This window comes from Oreochromis niloticus, unplaced genomic scaffold (assembly GCF_001858045.2).
Source record: "Oreochromis niloticus isolate F11D_XX unplaced genomic scaffold, O_niloticus_UMD_NMBU tig00008177_pilon, whole genome shotgun sequence".
In the NCBI taxonomy this organism is placed as follows: Eukaryota; Metazoa; Chordata; class Actinopteri; order Cichliformes; family Cichlidae; genus Oreochromis; species Oreochromis niloticus.
In genome coordinates, this window is record NW_020329020.1 from 1,643 (window position 1) to 18,650 (window position 17,008).

The following is a 17,008-nucleotide window of genomic DNA, read 5'->3' on the forward strand; positions in this document are numbered from 1 at the left end:
TATAACCAATATGTATTAGAATAAAATAAATAAATGTGCAATGAACATGTCAGGAGTCACTGTTGAAAACCCTCATGGCAGTGGGGTTAAAGTACCTCCTGAACCTCTGATTCCTGCAGTGCAGCGAGGCGAGCCTCTGCAGCTCCTACTGTCCTGTGAGGATGCTTAGGTGAACACCAACACCAGCCCTTGGTTTTGTTGTTCAGGAGAAGACTGTTCTTATTACTCCAGCCAGTTAAATAAATATATCATAAAACAGTACATTTTAACATATGACCTTATATTTATTCATGACTTTTAACCATAATTTCAAATTAAAATAATCATGTTTGAAATATTTATTCAACTTATAGAATTAAATCTCTGCTAGTTGTTTTCTGTTCCAAAAATATCTAGTTTAATACTATTTAAATTTACATATATTTTTGTAAATTACACAAATTGGCATTTTCAATGCCAATGCCATTACACAAAATTGGCATGGCGGAGTTTCCCACTACCCGTGAATGCCTCTTATTTTACGTCTCTGGCTGACTCCTGAATCTCCTCCCACTCTCTGCTTGATCCCTGCCGGTAAGCGCTGCTTCTCTGTCTCTCTTTTCTCAAATAAAATGTCTATAAGCTGTTTGAGTGATTTACCGAGTTGTTGTTAGTGACTTATAAGCCAGTCTAAGTATAAGTCATATTAAAGTAACACAATGGCTGCTTTGTTAGTGAAACGTTGTAATTTTAGTATTTAAAAGGAGTGTTTGGTAAGCTAGCCCTAACAACAAAGTGCTAACGCCTAGCCTAGCTCCTATAGGCCCAGTGCAAAATGTATTTGGTTCATTTGATTGTTTAATACAGTTATTGTGTTGTATTTGGTTCATTTGGTGTGTTAGTGTTTCTGAGTCTCTTAGGGAAGCTGAAGTTAGTTCTCCTCTTCACAAATCAGTCAGTTAAAACGGCCTCATTCTATAGGTTATAAGGTAATAAGCTGCCATCTTAGAACCACTGATAAGCTGCTGAAGCAGCAGGGTCGGTAACTTCAAAGGAGCCATTTTACCGCCTCTGACAGAAGGCCGGGAGAAAAGAGTACGTGCCTGTGCCGGTGTGTCTGTGTTGTGGGTTAATTAACAGAAGGGAGAGAGAGAGTGAGGATAAAACACATAATATAAGAATAATAACATTTCTTAACAAGAAGAAGTTTTTTTTTATTAATCAATTTTAGTTTTTTAGTTAAATTTTAAGAACTGTTTAACAAACACTAGTTTGTGCAGACTGGTTTGTTTTTAAGTAAACCTACACCTGCAGCTCTGTTTAATTTTTCACAAAGTGAGAAGTTAATAAAATATAAAAAAGGCCACCTTCAAATAAATAAAATGCTGCAGTGCGCCATTAATATTATTAATATGATATGTACATATTTAAAACAACAGCATATTAAATGATACTAAATGATACTGTGTGCAGGTGATAATATTTTTAGGAAGCAGAATTTGAATGCAGACCAACTGAAATGTTGAAGCCTACAAATATATCATCCAAGCTTTCATTTATGATTGTTCATGCTTTTAAATTAAACTTTATCAATTTGATAAAGTGTGCAGTGCTAGGTGTAGCAAATCATTGCTTATTAAATCTGTGTTATCTAATAGCACCAAACTAATAGAGCTATCACATAACTGAGAAACTTGTGTGGCTTATTACAAATGGATGAAACCACATTTTACCTTAATGAAGACAGTAATCTTTAATAAGGTGTAGAAAAAAAGAGGTGAGTTGTTTGTTGCTGTGGTAAACAAAGAAGTGTACTGAATCTTTTGGACTACACAGATTGATGTAGTATTGATTGTGATGCTGATCTGAGTTGTCTCATTCTGTATTTTTGTGCTTTGTCTTTTGTTACACAGAGTGAACGAGATCTTTGGTTTTGCCTTTGCTGGTAAGTAAACAGTGATTGTAACTGAAGCAGTATGAACCTGGCATTGCGTAGCACATTTGACGACTTACATACAGTAGTTTGACCTTTTGTGATATGTTTCCATTTACTGTCCATGTATTGGCAAACACACAGGATTGTGACCTGTAGCAGCAAAGCCCCCACACAGGACCCCTCTGACTCTCCCTGAAATGTCCCTGAAGTTTAATAGCCCATTTATGTATGATTTAAATTTCTTATGGCTTATCAAATCTAAACATAACTAAATGTCAGATGTCTTTATACAGTTGTTCATTTTCTCCTTATGTTTGTGGATTTAAGTAGCAGACAAAACAATGAAAGTGTTTTAGGGAGTCAGTATAAGTGGTTGCTCAAACACTTAAGAGCTGCACAGGTATTGATTTATATTGTCTGTCAAATTCTGATGTATTACATTAAAGTCAGAACATTGTAGAAGTATTTTGCCTGACTCGGTATAAGTAATAGCTTTAACAGTAATAAAAACGAAGAGAACCAGAGGTGTGAGTGGACATTGTTAGGTAAATTACAGCCAGTGTGTCTAATTAGTTTATTACTTATTTAGTGAATATAATGTGTTTTAAAATTAGATAGAAAAGTTGCCAAAAAGGTACACTGCAAAAATTCATAAATATTCCTAGCAACGGGTACAATGAAATGACTTTTTAGTGTAATATTTTAAGACATTTAATTTTAATTACAAAACATGGTGCACCTCTGCTATTGTAACATGTTAATATTTAAATGTATTTTAAGATTTATATATTCATGTCAGACATGATGAGGTTTTCTGTTGCTTCTGATTTATATAATTACTTTGTATCTAACATTTTTAAAAGTTTTGGTTTTTCACACTTTATTAGCACTGACCTGTTGTAGAAAATGTTGGAGCCACAAGGCTTCTGTGTAGGAAATATTTGGTATATCCTGCACTTGTGCCAATTGATGGCTGTTCTTTGCATTTCTGTAGTAATGAATGCTTTTATTACACATGCCATGTGAGACGCTGCAGTTCATTTATCTCCTCTTTACACTACAGTAAGCTCATAAAGCCTTAAAGTAATTGAGGATTTTACTAGTTAATTTATGTCATAGTGAATTGGATTGTGTGTGAAGAGGCTCAACAGTCTGAATCATCAAACAGTGATCTGATGAATTGTTTCCTTTCTCTAGACTGCTGATCTGATCGTCTCAAGTCTGGTAAGTAAAGGTTTGTCTGATGTGCAGTGCTAGGAATGTTTCTCATTATAGGAGATTCAGTTTAGTGCTGTGAGTCAGCACAGCTCTTGGCAATTATCAAATAATAGAAAAGTCTATGAAAACATTTCCAGACTTACAAATCTCTCTTATCATCATACTACATTTTTAATTAGGCCCTAATATCGGCCATGCTAAGTTTATTGTAGATTTAGCGGGGTGTGTATTAACATGCCCCATATTTGACTGAAATATGTAGAAACTGCTGTATAGGAGTCATCTGTCTCCAAATTTTTCATTTTGCCAAAGTCATACTGAGTAAATTATTTTTTACTTTTATGTTAACGGCTCCCCAGACATTATGATATAGTGTTGTACCAGGTAAGTACACACAGAATCGGGAATTTGAGACCTTTGGGCATTTAGGAACATGTGAGTTGAGTGCATGTGAAGTGTTTAAACCAGGTGGTCTGAAACTGTCTGCTCTGACTTCATTGTGTGGGTTTAGCTTGACCATATAATGTTTACAGTAAGTTACTGTAGCACCACATCTTGGTTTACAGACTCTGTTTGTTTTTATTGTGTTAATAGAATGCAAAAATATCCTTAGAAATGTTCCACCACCATATGTTAAACATTTTCATTCAGTTGAATCTAATAATGTACTGTACAACTCTTCAGTGTGTAATGATATATATGTTCTGTATTTTTCGGACTGTAAGGTGCACTAAATTCTAAGGCACATTAAGTCAAACAAAACAGATAAGTCAAACTTTATTCAACTCATTTACAATAACTCTCAAAATTGTTCAGTTGTAAGACATAAAATACAGAACAATTCACTCACTTTTCAGGATTTGTGTATTGATGAATGTGGATTGATCAGTTTGAAATCTGCTTCATAAGCATGGCTCTCAACAGGTGCCAGGCCCTTATACACACACACCATATTATGTTGAAGCACAGTACGAATTACTCTACGAGGGTGCTGACTATGGTAGCCATGCTCCGACAATACATCAAGTGGTGCTGCTTTGTAGCTTACCAAAGTCATATTAAAACATTTGACAGATGCCGTGAGTGCCGTGTACCACATAGAATTGGTTTGAAATCAGTAAACACAACCATACATAAGGTGCACTGTCTATTTTGAGAAAATTAAAGGCTTTTAAATGTGCCTTATAGTCTGAAAAATACAGTAAAGCCAGGTTTATTGGAAGTGTGTCTAATTCCACTTTCTTTCTGTCTTACAGGTGACCTGCTGCAGAAAACCCTCTCCCTCTATCATTAACAAGCAATTCAGTCTGTCCTATCACTCTCCCTCTCCCTGCTCCATCTTTTTTGACAAGCCATTCTATCTTCTATCATTTCTCCGCCATGAGCTCTATCTAAGTTGACAAGCTTGAACCTGAGTTGAAACGCAATCCTGTGACTTGAAATCAAGTTTTACCAGAATCTAAGTTTTTGGAATTGAAGTTACCAGAACTTCGTCAATCTGTTTTCAGAATTCTGAGAGATCTCCGCTCTCACTGCTCCATCTTTCCTGTCGTTAAACTCTCTCACATCCAGTCATTTTGCTGGAAATTACAAGTAAAAAGTTGAATATACAGTAATAGAATTACAGTACAGTAGAACTCACTGTAGAAACTACTTACAGAGCCCTACATTTGTCATTTTAATTTTTACATTACACTTTGGAATAAACACTGATAGCTTGGCTTACGTGTGCAGTTACTTTGATAAATTATATAAAATACACACCTTTTTCAAGGTTTATTTGTAATAAGATAATCTGGTTATTTTGTAATACATACATTCAGACTTATATTCACATAAATAATAAATTGGATCCAAATATATTTTTCAAGTCTGTTTCATTGGCTATAACATTTGACTACAAGTTTATACTATTATTATTTAAGGACAAACCCTTTTTGTCACTCAGTGTAAGTATTCAGTTACAGTTGTCATCTAGAGGCTGCCCTGAGAACCCAGACTTCCTGTTTCCTGACTGCTGCAGAACGTCCAGCTGAAGAATCCCCATAGCCTGTCATCTGATCACCACACCATCACAGCTCCTTATATTTGCTTTAAATTTTAAATATCTGAAAGATTTACACAGTCTACTTAAAAGCTAAGAGTTTAATTATAGCCTGTTGATTGTTGAGATTTATTCTGCATATTACTTTACAGAAGTATAGACCAATTTGTTATCCAGTCTGGTTAAAAAAATAGAAGTAATAATATACAGTTTTTGAAAAAGGTACAATAAAACAGACCAAAGTGTTTTCAAAGAACTTTAAATAAGTTAAACTAAATATTGAGTTTGTATTTAAGTGAGCCTTTTACATCAATTCTGATAAAGCTCTGATTTAAGAGAAAGTTGAGGAATCAGTTTTTCAGTGTTTACAGGTTGAGTTTTGTTTACATTTGTGTATAAATACATATAAGGTCCAGTTTGTACTTGCACAAAATGCCAAGAAAAGTCAAAGGTCACAGTCCCAGAAGCTTAGATGGCAAAAGCAGAAAGAACAGGTAAATGTTTCTCAGAGCGGTGAGGAGGTAAAGGTGTCTGTTACAACTATTCCCAGTCCAGAAGTGCAGAGCAGCGTTCAGACAGCCGCAGTGTCTTATGCAGATGTGGTAAAGAGAGGTGTTCCCTCAGCATGTGTGCCAGATGCTAAAGTACAGCAGGTAATCCAGACTGAACCCCAGGTAACTGTGCAAACGCAGCATGATGGAGAAGCTCCAGGACCGTCTCATGTACAGGTTACAAACAATGAAAGTCGTCCACGAGTGAGTAGCATCTGTGCGTCCCGAAGCCAGGCCGCTGCTAAGTATGGAAAGTACAGGAATCAGCAATGCATGGCGAACAGTTTGGTTTTCCTGTCATTCTTACACGAGGATGAATTCATTACCAGAGCAGATCTAAACCGTGTGTTGGACAAAGGCCATGCCGTGTATTCAGATGCCAGAAAGAGGTTTGTGAACAGCGTGTTTCTCGCCTGTGATGAGCTTCCCACAGTGGTCACCAGCCGCAGACACGAGTATCAAGTGGACATGTCTCAGTTTGCTCATTATGGCACATTTGATGGTACAGATCATTTTCCGAGCCTTGAACAGGGACTACAGTGTTTGGCTTCAGCGGTTCGCTATGCTTTGCTAGTCATGGGAGGAACCGTCATTGCAGTTTGCAGGCTGACTTCAGGTGAATACGCATACTTTGACCCTCACCCACGTAAGTCTACAGGAATGCCATTGTCGCTAGCTGTAAGTGGTGGAACTGCAGTTATGTTAAAATTCACACGTCTTAACGACATGATTGACAGGATCAAACGCTTGTACCGAATGTTTAGCATCGCGCCATCCTGCACTTATGAGCTACAGCCTGTCGAGTTTCACAGTGAAAACCCTGCTGACCAAAGAGATGCTGATGAAAACAGACAAACAGCTACAACTGTTCCAGCACCAGTTTTAAATGAACCTGAATTTGAAACCCCAAAATCCACTGAGCAGACACAGAAAACTGTGACCGACACTTTAGCCACTGAAGTGATGTCATCCAGAGTGGATTATTCAAATGAGCCAGCTGCTGAGCTGAACAATCGTCCTTTGATTATTTAGAAATAGAAACCTCTGCATCTTCTGTAAGAGACACTCAGGTAACAAAAGAATCTGTTCCTCAGAATGATTTAAACACTGCCTCCTGTTTGACTGAGACAACAGAGGAACTCTCACATAAACTGTTGAAGCTTAATAAACAGCAAAGGAGAAAGATTAGGAGACGATTATTGGTCCAAGAAAAACTACCACAGAGAAAGGAAAATCAGAAAAAGAAAGAAAGACAGATGTACACTTTTGATGAAAGCTTTAAGGCAAAGAAAAAAGATTCTAGTAGAAAGTCTCATGATTCTGATCACAGTAAGAAAAAGAGTGTGTACAAAAATAATCTGTATAAACTCAATGCTACATATAGAGAGAAACAGAGAGAACATTTTAGAAAAATCTATAGAGATAGTGCTAAAATTAGAGAGAGAAAAAGAGAACGTGTCATAAGGATGTATAAAGAAGATTCGTTATTCCGAGAAAAGCAGAAGGAGCGTATAACAAGAACATATAGAGAATCCCATTTCCGAGAAAAGCAGAAGGAACGTATAACAAGAACATATAGAGAATCTCCCATTTCCGAGAAAAGCAGAAGGAGCGTATAACAAGAACATATAGAGAATCTCCATTTTCCGAGAAAGCAGAAGGAGCGTATAACAAGAACATATAGAGAATCTCCCATTTCCGAGAAAAGCAGAAGGAGCGTATAACAAGAACATATAGAGAATCTCCATTTTCCGAGAAAGCAGAAGGAGCGTATAACAAGAACATATAGAGAATCTCCATTTCCGAGAAAAGCAGAAGGAGCGTATAACAAGAACAATAGAGAATCTCCCATTTCCGAGAAAAGCAGAAGGAACGTATGAGAAAAACATATAAAGAATCTTATAGACAATCTCCTATGTTCAAAGAACAGCAGAAGGAACGTCTAAGAAGAAATTACAGAACTTGTGCTGGATTCAGAGAGAAACATAAAGCTTACATGAGGTCATATGTATATAATCTATATAAAGAAAGTGAAGAATTTAAACAGAAAAAGCGATCTTACATCACTAAACGTTATGGAGAAGAGAGACAATTTCAGCAGAAACACAAGGACAATATGAGAGAACGAATGAGAGTAAAATATTGGAACGGTTTTTCTTTTAGACAGATGCATAATATCAGATGTGCAATGAACATAAAAAGAAAATATCGTCAGATGCATCGACCAGCTGAAAGTTTACAGTGTCATCCAGATAACAGTTTAATGAATGAGGCCATATCTCGTTTCAGATCAAACATTAAGTCAGCACCATCTTATGTTTGTACTGTTTGTCTAAAAGCTTCTTTTCCTAATCAGGTGAAAATCTGCAAAAGAGAAAATTACTCAAAACACCAAACTGTAGCTCAGCAGTGTCTAACTGGTAAATTTGTTCATGTGTGTGATGAAGCATGTAATGATCAGTGCAGCTTTCCTGTTGAGAGAAAAAAGGAGTATATCTGTCACACGTGTCACAGTTCCCTCAAAAGTGGACGCATGCCAAGGCTTGCTGCTGTCAATGGTTTAGATCTGCAGGATATTCCAGCTGAACTGTGTGATCTCAACATTCTGGAGAGACATCTGATTGCCAAATGCATCCCATTTGCAAAGATTATTCCACTTCCAAAGGGCAGACAAAGACTCATACGTGGTAATGTGGTGTGTGTACCATCTGAGGTCCAACAAACAGTTGACTGTTTGCCTCGGCTCAGAAACCAATCACAGATAATGAGGATCAAGTTGAAAAGACGACTGTGCTACAAAGGCCATCAGCTGTTCCAGACTGTCACCTGGTCTAAACTGATCCAAGCCCTGCGTAAACTCAAACAGATTCATCCACAGTACACAGATATTGTTATCAGAGATGATGCATTGCTTTGTGATCCCACGTTACCTGATGATGACAGCAGTGATGAAGCCAGCATGGCAAGTGATGATTATGATGAAGCAGATTTAATGGAAATTGACAACTATGAAAAAGATGCCCTTTTGTGTGAAACTGAGTCTGAAAGTGAACAAGATATTGATATGCAATCCTGTGATGAACAACCAGAGGAACAAAATCCAGAGGAACCAGAAAGTGATTTGAACAATGGAGGTTTTGCTCTAGAAAGTTGCCTGCAGCCTGTAGACATTTCAGAAGAGATTCTCTCTTTCACTGATAACACATATTGTGTGGCTCCTGCAGAAAGAAACAATCCTGTTAGCTTCTTCAGAACTCCTCATTTGGAAGCCATGGCATTTCCTGTGCAGTTTCCTACTGGTCAGAATACACTGGATGAAAAGAGACGTCTTAAACTCACACCAAGTGCTTACTTCAAGTCAAGGCTTTTCAACATTGATGCAAGATTTGCTAAAGATACAAATTACCTGTTTTTCTCACAGTTTGTCACTGAAATACACTTGGCTAATTCCAGCATGACAATACAGCTAAGGAAAGGTAAAACTATGACCAAAGATGGACGCAAAATCACATCAGGAATGTTACAAAGTAAGACAGAAGTAGAGAAGCTGGTAAGAAATAAAGATGCAATCAGATTTATGCAGCCACTCAGAGGAACTCCAGCTTACTGGCAGAAAACTACAAGAGATCTATTCAGTATGGTTCGTCAAATAGGAACACCTCAGTTCTTTGTCACTTTCTCTGCTGCTGAGATGAGATGGCCTGAAGTGATTCAAGCAATAAAGAGACAGCAAGGTGAAGAGGTTGATTTTGAAGCCCTGGACTGGTCAGAAAAGTGTGAAATTCTAAGATCAAATCCAGTAACCACCATGCGAATGTTTGATAAGCGTGTTGAGGCTTTGTTCAGAGATTTGCTTTTTTCTCCTGCACAGCCCCTTGGTGAAATCATTGATTACTTTTACAGAGTTGAGTTCCAGCACAGAGGTAGTCCGCATATACACATGTTGCTGTGGATTCGAGAAAAGGTAGAAGTAGATGTGGATGACGACCAAACTGTCTGTGACTTTGTGGACAGATACATCTCAGCTCAACTCCCTGATCCAGAAAAACAGCCTGAACTGCACAAAAAAGTCACTGAACTACAAAAGCACAGCAAAAACCACACAAAGACATGCTTTAAGAGTGTGAACTCTGGTTGTAGATTTGGCTTTCCAAAACCACCAGCCACAAGAACAATGATTGTGAGACAGGATGAGGATTCAGACACTGAAGCTGCAAAAGCCAAACTCAGACCTTTGATGAACCTGCTGAAGGAACCTGAAGCTGCTTCTCTCACCATAGAGCAGATTCTGTCACGATGCAACTTGACAATGAATGAGTATGAACAATGCCTCCAAGACATAAACAAGAAAACAGCTCTTATTCTGAAACGTGACCCAAAGGACTGTTGGATCAACAATTACAACCCAGACCTGCTTGAAGCCTGGAACTCTAATTTAGATGTCTCGTTAATATTGAATGCCTATTCATGTATAGAATATCTCTGTAAATATATAACGAAGAAAGAATCTGGCCTCTCTGAATACCTGAAGACAGTTATTGATAACTCTGATAAGAACACGGTCAATGAATGTGATGAAATGAGAGCTGTGATGCAGGCTTATTCAAAAAGAGAGAAATCAGCGCACAGGAGTGTGTGACTCGAGTCTGTGGCCTAAAAATGAAAAAATGTTCCCGCAGTGTTGTATTTGTACCAACAGATGATAACCCAGTAAAATGAGTCGCCCGATGAGCTACCTGGAATCCACAACACATGACAGTTGTAATATTTGGATGACAAGTTTGAGTGATAAATACAAATGCAGACCTGAGACACCAGAATATGAGGAAATGTCCTGGCTGATTTTGCTGCCTGTGCCGGTTGGTGAGTGGTCCAAATGAAGGAAAAGATGTGCTTCCTCTTCTAAACCAGCTTGGATTTGTACAAAGGCGAAAGAATGATAAACCAGCTATAATCAGGTATTACCACTGCTCACAAGAAAAAGATCCCGAGCAATATTATGGTCGACTGTTGAGACTTTACCTTCCACACAGATCAGAGCAGGAACTGAAACCACAAGGATTCCAAACCTATCAGTCCTTCTACAACTCAGGTTTGTACGACTTCCATGTTCAGACCACAGTGAGTCTGTGAAAAGGGTTGTGAAGAGAAATAAAGACAAGTATGAGAAGAACTCTGAGGATATTGAGAGTGCACTGGAAGAGTTTGAACAAAATAGGGACGTTGTGATTGATGAATGGTGTAATCTGGCTCCTGAATCTGAAGTTGTGAGGTGCAATGTGATGAGAATCTTCCTGAGAGACATTCTGATGATGAGAATGAACAGGAGAATGTTCCCGACTACAGTCGTCAGTCTGATGCTGTAACAGAGATCAGAGCCATCAGAGAACAACCTGCAGTCGATCCAGCTGTGGTACGTGTAATGTATCAGAATCTGAACCAGAAGCAGGCCTGCGTGTTCTATGCTATAAGAGACTGGTGTATTCAGCGAGTTTGTGGTTTGAACCCAGATCCATTTTTCTTCTATATCAACGGTGGTGCAGGAACTGGAAAGTCACATCTGATTAAATGTATTCACTCTGAAGCATCAAAGATCCTGAGCAGACTGCCTGCTAATGCAGAAGAAGCTGACATATCAAATCCAACTGTTTTACTGACTTCATTTACTGGGACAGCAGCTTTTTCTATCAATGGCTCTACGTTACATTCCTACTGAAACTACCCAGGAGTCTGAAACCACCCATTCAAGGACTTGGTAACCAACTGGATGAAGTCAGATCTGAGCTTATGAATGCTGAAATTATTGTTATTGATGAGATTTCGATGGTTTCAAAACCCCTTTTTGCTTATGTGGATGCAAGACTGAAACAAATCAAAGGCACTCAGAGACCTTTTGGTGGAATGTCAGTTTTAGCTGTTGGAGATTTTTACCAGCTGCCACCAGTGCGACAGTCTAAGCCTCTCTGTGTTTATGATCCAGAACAGATTGACCTGTGGCAGGAACATTTTCAGATGATCACTCTAACCGAGATCATGCGTCAGAAAGATGATGTGGCCTTTGCAGAGATGTTGAACAGGATTAGAATCAAAGAAAAGACAGATGAGCTTTCTCAGTGCGACAGAGATTTGTTGTCACAGGCTGTGACTGCACCAGAAGAATGTCCAATCGAGGTCTTACACATTTATGCCACCAACAAGAATGTGGAATCCCACAACACAGATACGCTCAAGAAGCTTCATTCAAACATTATAATCATCAATGCAGACGATTTCCAGAAGGATAAATGTACAGGCAGAATGGCACGAAGAGACAGACCATTTACAGGTGGGCGAAATGATTTACCCGACACCCTGAATGTTGCTGAAGGAGCTCGAGTGATGCTGACCAGAAACTTGGACACACTAAACGGTTTGGTCAATGGTGCTTTTGGTATACTGATAAAGGTGGTGAGATCTGAAAATGATGGACAAATAATTAAACTGGGGCTCAGAATGGACAACCGGCAGTCTGTAAGAAACAACCGCAGTGCTAATGCAGCATCTGATGATCTGGTTTATATTGAGAGAGCAGAGGAGAGTCTGAAGTTTAAAGGAGCGGTACGCAGACAGTTTCCTGTAAAGCTAGCATTTGCCTGCACAATCCACAAAACCCAGGGTCTTACAACACAGACAGCTGTAGTTTCAATGAAGAACATTTTTGAACCAGGTATGGCTTATGTTGCTCTCAGCAGGGTGACGTCTCTCAGTGGACTCTATTTACAGGACTTGGATGAGAAAAAGATTTACGCCAATCCCGAGGTAACTGCAGCGCTCCAAACCATGAGACAAGCCAGCGTTGAGGAAATGATGCCTCTTCTTCAGGTCAGAGAAACAGCCAGCAGACCTGACACTCTTACACTGATCCATCACAATACGGAGGGTTTGCCATCTCACATCAGTGACATCAAGAGTCATCATGAAATGTGTTTAGCAGATGTTTTGTGTCTCACGAGTCTCACCTCAAGGCTCCTTTGTTGCAGACAGTCTTCATTTGGACGGCTACACCATGTTCAAACGCAACAGACATGTGTCCTACACAAACTTTCCTCACATGGCCAGCAGAAGTGGTGGTGGAGTTGTTGTGTATTTGAGGAATCATTTTCAGGTTCAGGTAAAACAGTATCTGCATAATGTCACTGATCTTGAGTTCTTAGTGTTAAAGGTTCAGGCTCCATTCCCTGCGCTCATTGCTGTTGTGTACAGACCTCCAGACTACAGTTTGACACCATTCATGCAAAACCTGGTAAGTCTTTTAGATTCACTTGAAATAATGGACTGTCACCCAATAATTGTGTGTGGAGATTTTAATGAGAACCAGTTACAGAGTGGAAGAAAACAGATTCTGGAGCAGTTTCAGTCGAGAGGGTATTCACAGCTGATCACTTCTGCCACTACAGACAAGAACACCCTGCTTGACCTCATTTTTATTTCTCAGCCACAGCACAGTCTCCATTCAGGTGTCCTGAGGACATATTACAGTTACCACAACCCTGTGTTTTGTGTCCTGTCCTCCAGCCAATCATGAAGTCGTCTGGTGAGTTTTGAAACAATTACAGATCATGTTTGTTACAGAGTTTACTGATTGTAGAGCATTAAAAAGATTTTTCATTGAAAAATCTTATTTCTTCATATTGTCTTCCCTACTTTGTCTGTAAGAAGACCCTTTCTTATTGCAATGTTATTAATCATTTCACCAAATCATGGCTGTACTTCATGCAGAGCGGGAGATCTGCTTTCTGTTATCATGCACCTCAGATCTGAAATATGCTGCAAAAAGTATTAAACAGACATAATTTATTTTTATTCTCATGTTTTAAATGACTAAATCTACTAATGCATTTTTTCATGGATGTTAATTGTCATCTCCTTTTTGATACTTTTTTACTCTGATGTATGTATCTCAACAAACGAGAGCTTCCCCTCAAAGGGCTTTCAAATATGAAATAGTAAATAAATAAATCCCAGATAAATGCAGGTATTTATTATGGGTCACATGAATAATAACAGAAAATTATATTTTCTTGATTATAGTAGATTTTGTAGAATCAAACGTTTTGGGAATGAATGAGTTTTGCTTATCATGTTTTACAGGTAAAAAAATGTTAAAAGTTTAAACTATCTTTAGGCTACAGAGATGTCTATAATGATCATTATGTAGAGAAAAACATTTTTACAGCTTACAGAATATGTATAAAACTGATTTAGAAGTACATGGAAAGTTTCTGCATCCATTTTCTGACTTGGCCTTTATCCGGGTGGGTTTGGGTTTGGGTGGATAAAGGCCAAGTCAGAATTCTCTGAGCAGCTGGAAAAAGCTGCTAATAAACAAAGACATCAGAAAGCGGGGGCTTTAGTGTAGCCCCCGCTTTCTGACGCACTAATTAGATTTAGTAACTGACACCCCATACCAGCATTACATAGACACTTGGGGGCTGAGATGGGTGGGTGGGGAGGGTGGGTGGTGTTAAAAGCACTTTATGTTTTGTAGATGTATTTTTTCAGACAGGGCACACACAGTCTGTTTCCTTTGTGGGAAAACCTTCAAACTTCACCATCCTCAGCTGAAACAACAACATCTTAACACCATCTTCATGAACTGTTGAGCCAAACCTGATCCATCAGTGCTGGACTGCACAGATAACTACATGCCACAAGGAGACTGCTGTGTTATGAACTGCCATACCAGTGTGTCTTCAATGGAGAAGATGACACACCCATCACCTGACCTCCTGCCTGATCTGGAGACCATCACCATGCTGCCACACTACACACCTCTGAGACCATCAATGATGACTCATACTGAGGAAACTGTATTTCCTGTCAGAGATGCTCAGTGATCCTCAGAGCAGAGAGAGGTATGATTCTTTATCTTTGATTAAAAAAAAATGTCATTGCTTTTAATTCATTTAATTAATTTAAATCCTGTTTATTGCATAAAGAATTCCACACTCAAATGATTATACTTGTTGACACTTTTTGAGTTTTAATTCACATTATGGATTACAAATCTATGCTTTTTCTACTCTGTCTCTCTGTGCAGGTACTGCTGTCTTCTGAGTTCTTCAGTGTCCCAACTGAGACATTCAAACCTCATTGCAGAGCTCATGTCTTTCCTCACCATCATGTGAGTGTGAGATTGCTCTGGATTCTGGTTATGTGGCCTGCAGCACCTATAAGGTATTTCAACATTGTCCATTTTATAACTTATTTCTAGTTTTAGGCCTTAACACAAATAAAATGTTCCTTTTTCTGTATTTTTTAGAACAAGCTCGTACAGTGTGCCTGCATTCCAGCTTCTTAGACTCTACGTAAGTGGACAGTATCAGTGTTTGGCCACTCTTACAGACACCGACTTCTGTCAACTGACTGCTACTGATCAGGCACCTCACTCCAGGAAGACAGAGGGCTGCAAGCCTGTCATCGTTTCCAGTGTGGCTTTGAATTCTTGGGGTAGTATCAGATTTTTCCCACAAATATTCAAAGGTAAAACTTATTTTAAGCTTAGTTATTAAATCAAAAGTCTTCCCTTGTGTTAATTTTTTATTATTTATTTTATTTATTTATTTTTTTTTAGATTTATATGCAGTGATCGGATGTGGTGGAGCTTTGTTAACTGTGTGTAAAACATCTGTTTGTGATGATATTTACAATGAGGCTTTAAGGTGACAGTTTCCATGTAATTTCAGTCCTTTTACTAAGCAAAAACATGTTTGCAATTAACATATTTTTTTCAGTTTTGTCTTTTGGATTTAACATTCCTCTGTGACAGCAAATACTAAACTGGTCCAAGTAACCAGCATATCATTGGTTAAAGGCAAAAAGGACCACATGTCACACTAGCAATGAATTTTTGACTGTGTTTGTGTCACCAGATTTAACAAACAATATCAGACATATGAAACTGAACTCTGGATTAATGTCTAGATGTTTTTTGTGTTTTTTTTTTATTGTTGAAAAATTATTTTGTAGGACAAACCCAATCTATTTACCCAAACAATGTAACTTGTTTGGGTAAATAGTGGATTAATATATCTAAGTCTATAAGTATAGCAAGCTGAATTCATACAAACACACAGCTCTAAATCTTGAATTGTAGGATGTACAAAAATGATCATGTCATTATTATGGACATTTAAATAACTATATCTATTGCACTATTAGACATATTCTTTATAGAAATTACACAATCTTAAAATGTGAAAAAAGAAAATGTTTAAGAGAATAAATAATGTGTGTTTGTATGAATCCTGCCTTAGTATGGGGTGTCAGTAACTACATTAGTATAGACTAGGTCTAACAGTGGTTTTCGACATCTGCTCTAATATATATAGATAATGGGTCAGACATATAAAGTCATTTTGAAAAGTTCATAAAGGTCACATCAATTTATATATGTTCCTCTTTTATATTTTATATCAGGTCACACAGCTGACTTTTGTTTTGATCAGAGTAGAACCATAACATTCATGCTAATGGTTCTACTGTTTACAGTTACTTTATGATGGATTTCATCCTGGTCACAGCACTATGTGAAAAGCTGTTAGAGGTAAAGTTAACCCAATTAATACCTCATCATAAGTCACTCTTTAACGCAAAGCAGTGATTATTTTCACTGTAATTTATTCCACAATAATGTTCTTTATTTGATCCCTGTTTCTTTAAATATGCACATCGATTGTTCAGCTGTGTGACTCTCTACACCTCAAATATATCAAAATGTGGACTTCATTTCGACAGTATTTTGTAGATTGGTACCATATTTATCATAAAATCAGGAAACTGTAAACTAACTGAAAAAATGAAGCTTATGAAAATTTTAACGTGGCATTGGAACATGTTGTTTATCCTTGCCAAATGGTATTTACACAAAGCTCCAAATCAGAGCATATATTTTTCTCTCTCACTTGCTGTTTATATATGTGTATATTTTTGCAGTTAATAGCCTATCATGTGTCTGCGCATCTTAGGGCCATAAACATAAACATGGCAAACAAGGATATGTTCACAATTCCAACAGATGCTTCAGTTGTTTGTATAGATGTTAGATTCATTTGATTTGCATTTTCTATTAATATTTTTCTGTTTGTCCCAAATGGGATTTTTATTTCTGTATGCCATTATTGTAATCATTGGAAACAACTGAGTAAATATTTTGTATCATATGTTTCTAAATATATTTGAATGTTCTACTTTTCTACTACTGGTTTTCTACTTTCTAAACTTTCTGTCACTCTTTGGCAT

The 17,008-nt window shown here is 37.8% G+C and overlaps 2 long non-coding RNA genes across 3 annotated transcripts; both read left to right on the forward strand.

The window, feature by feature from the left end:
- The first annotated feature begins 471 nt into the window (after positions 1-471).
- Positions 472-4,854, forward strand: LOC109201091 (uncharacterized). Of its 2 annotated transcripts, XR_002061087.2 has the most exons (4): positions 472-573; positions 1,893-1,924; positions 3,113-3,139; positions 4,390-4,854. It is a non-coding gene; the product is annotated as an uncharacterized LOC109201091 (long non-coding RNA). The 2 variants fall into 2 exon arrangements; XR_003218488.1 differs by lacking the exon at positions 472-573 and having other exon boundaries at positions 1,399-1,924.
- Positions 4,855-14,885: 10,031 nt separating this feature from the next.
- Positions 14,886-15,535, forward strand: LOC109201092 (uncharacterized). The gene is made up of 3 exons (XR_002061088.2): positions 14,886-14,944; positions 15,030-15,250; positions 15,342-15,535. It is a non-coding gene; the product is annotated as an uncharacterized LOC109201092 (long non-coding RNA).
- Positions 15,536-17,008: the final 1,473 nt, after the last annotated feature.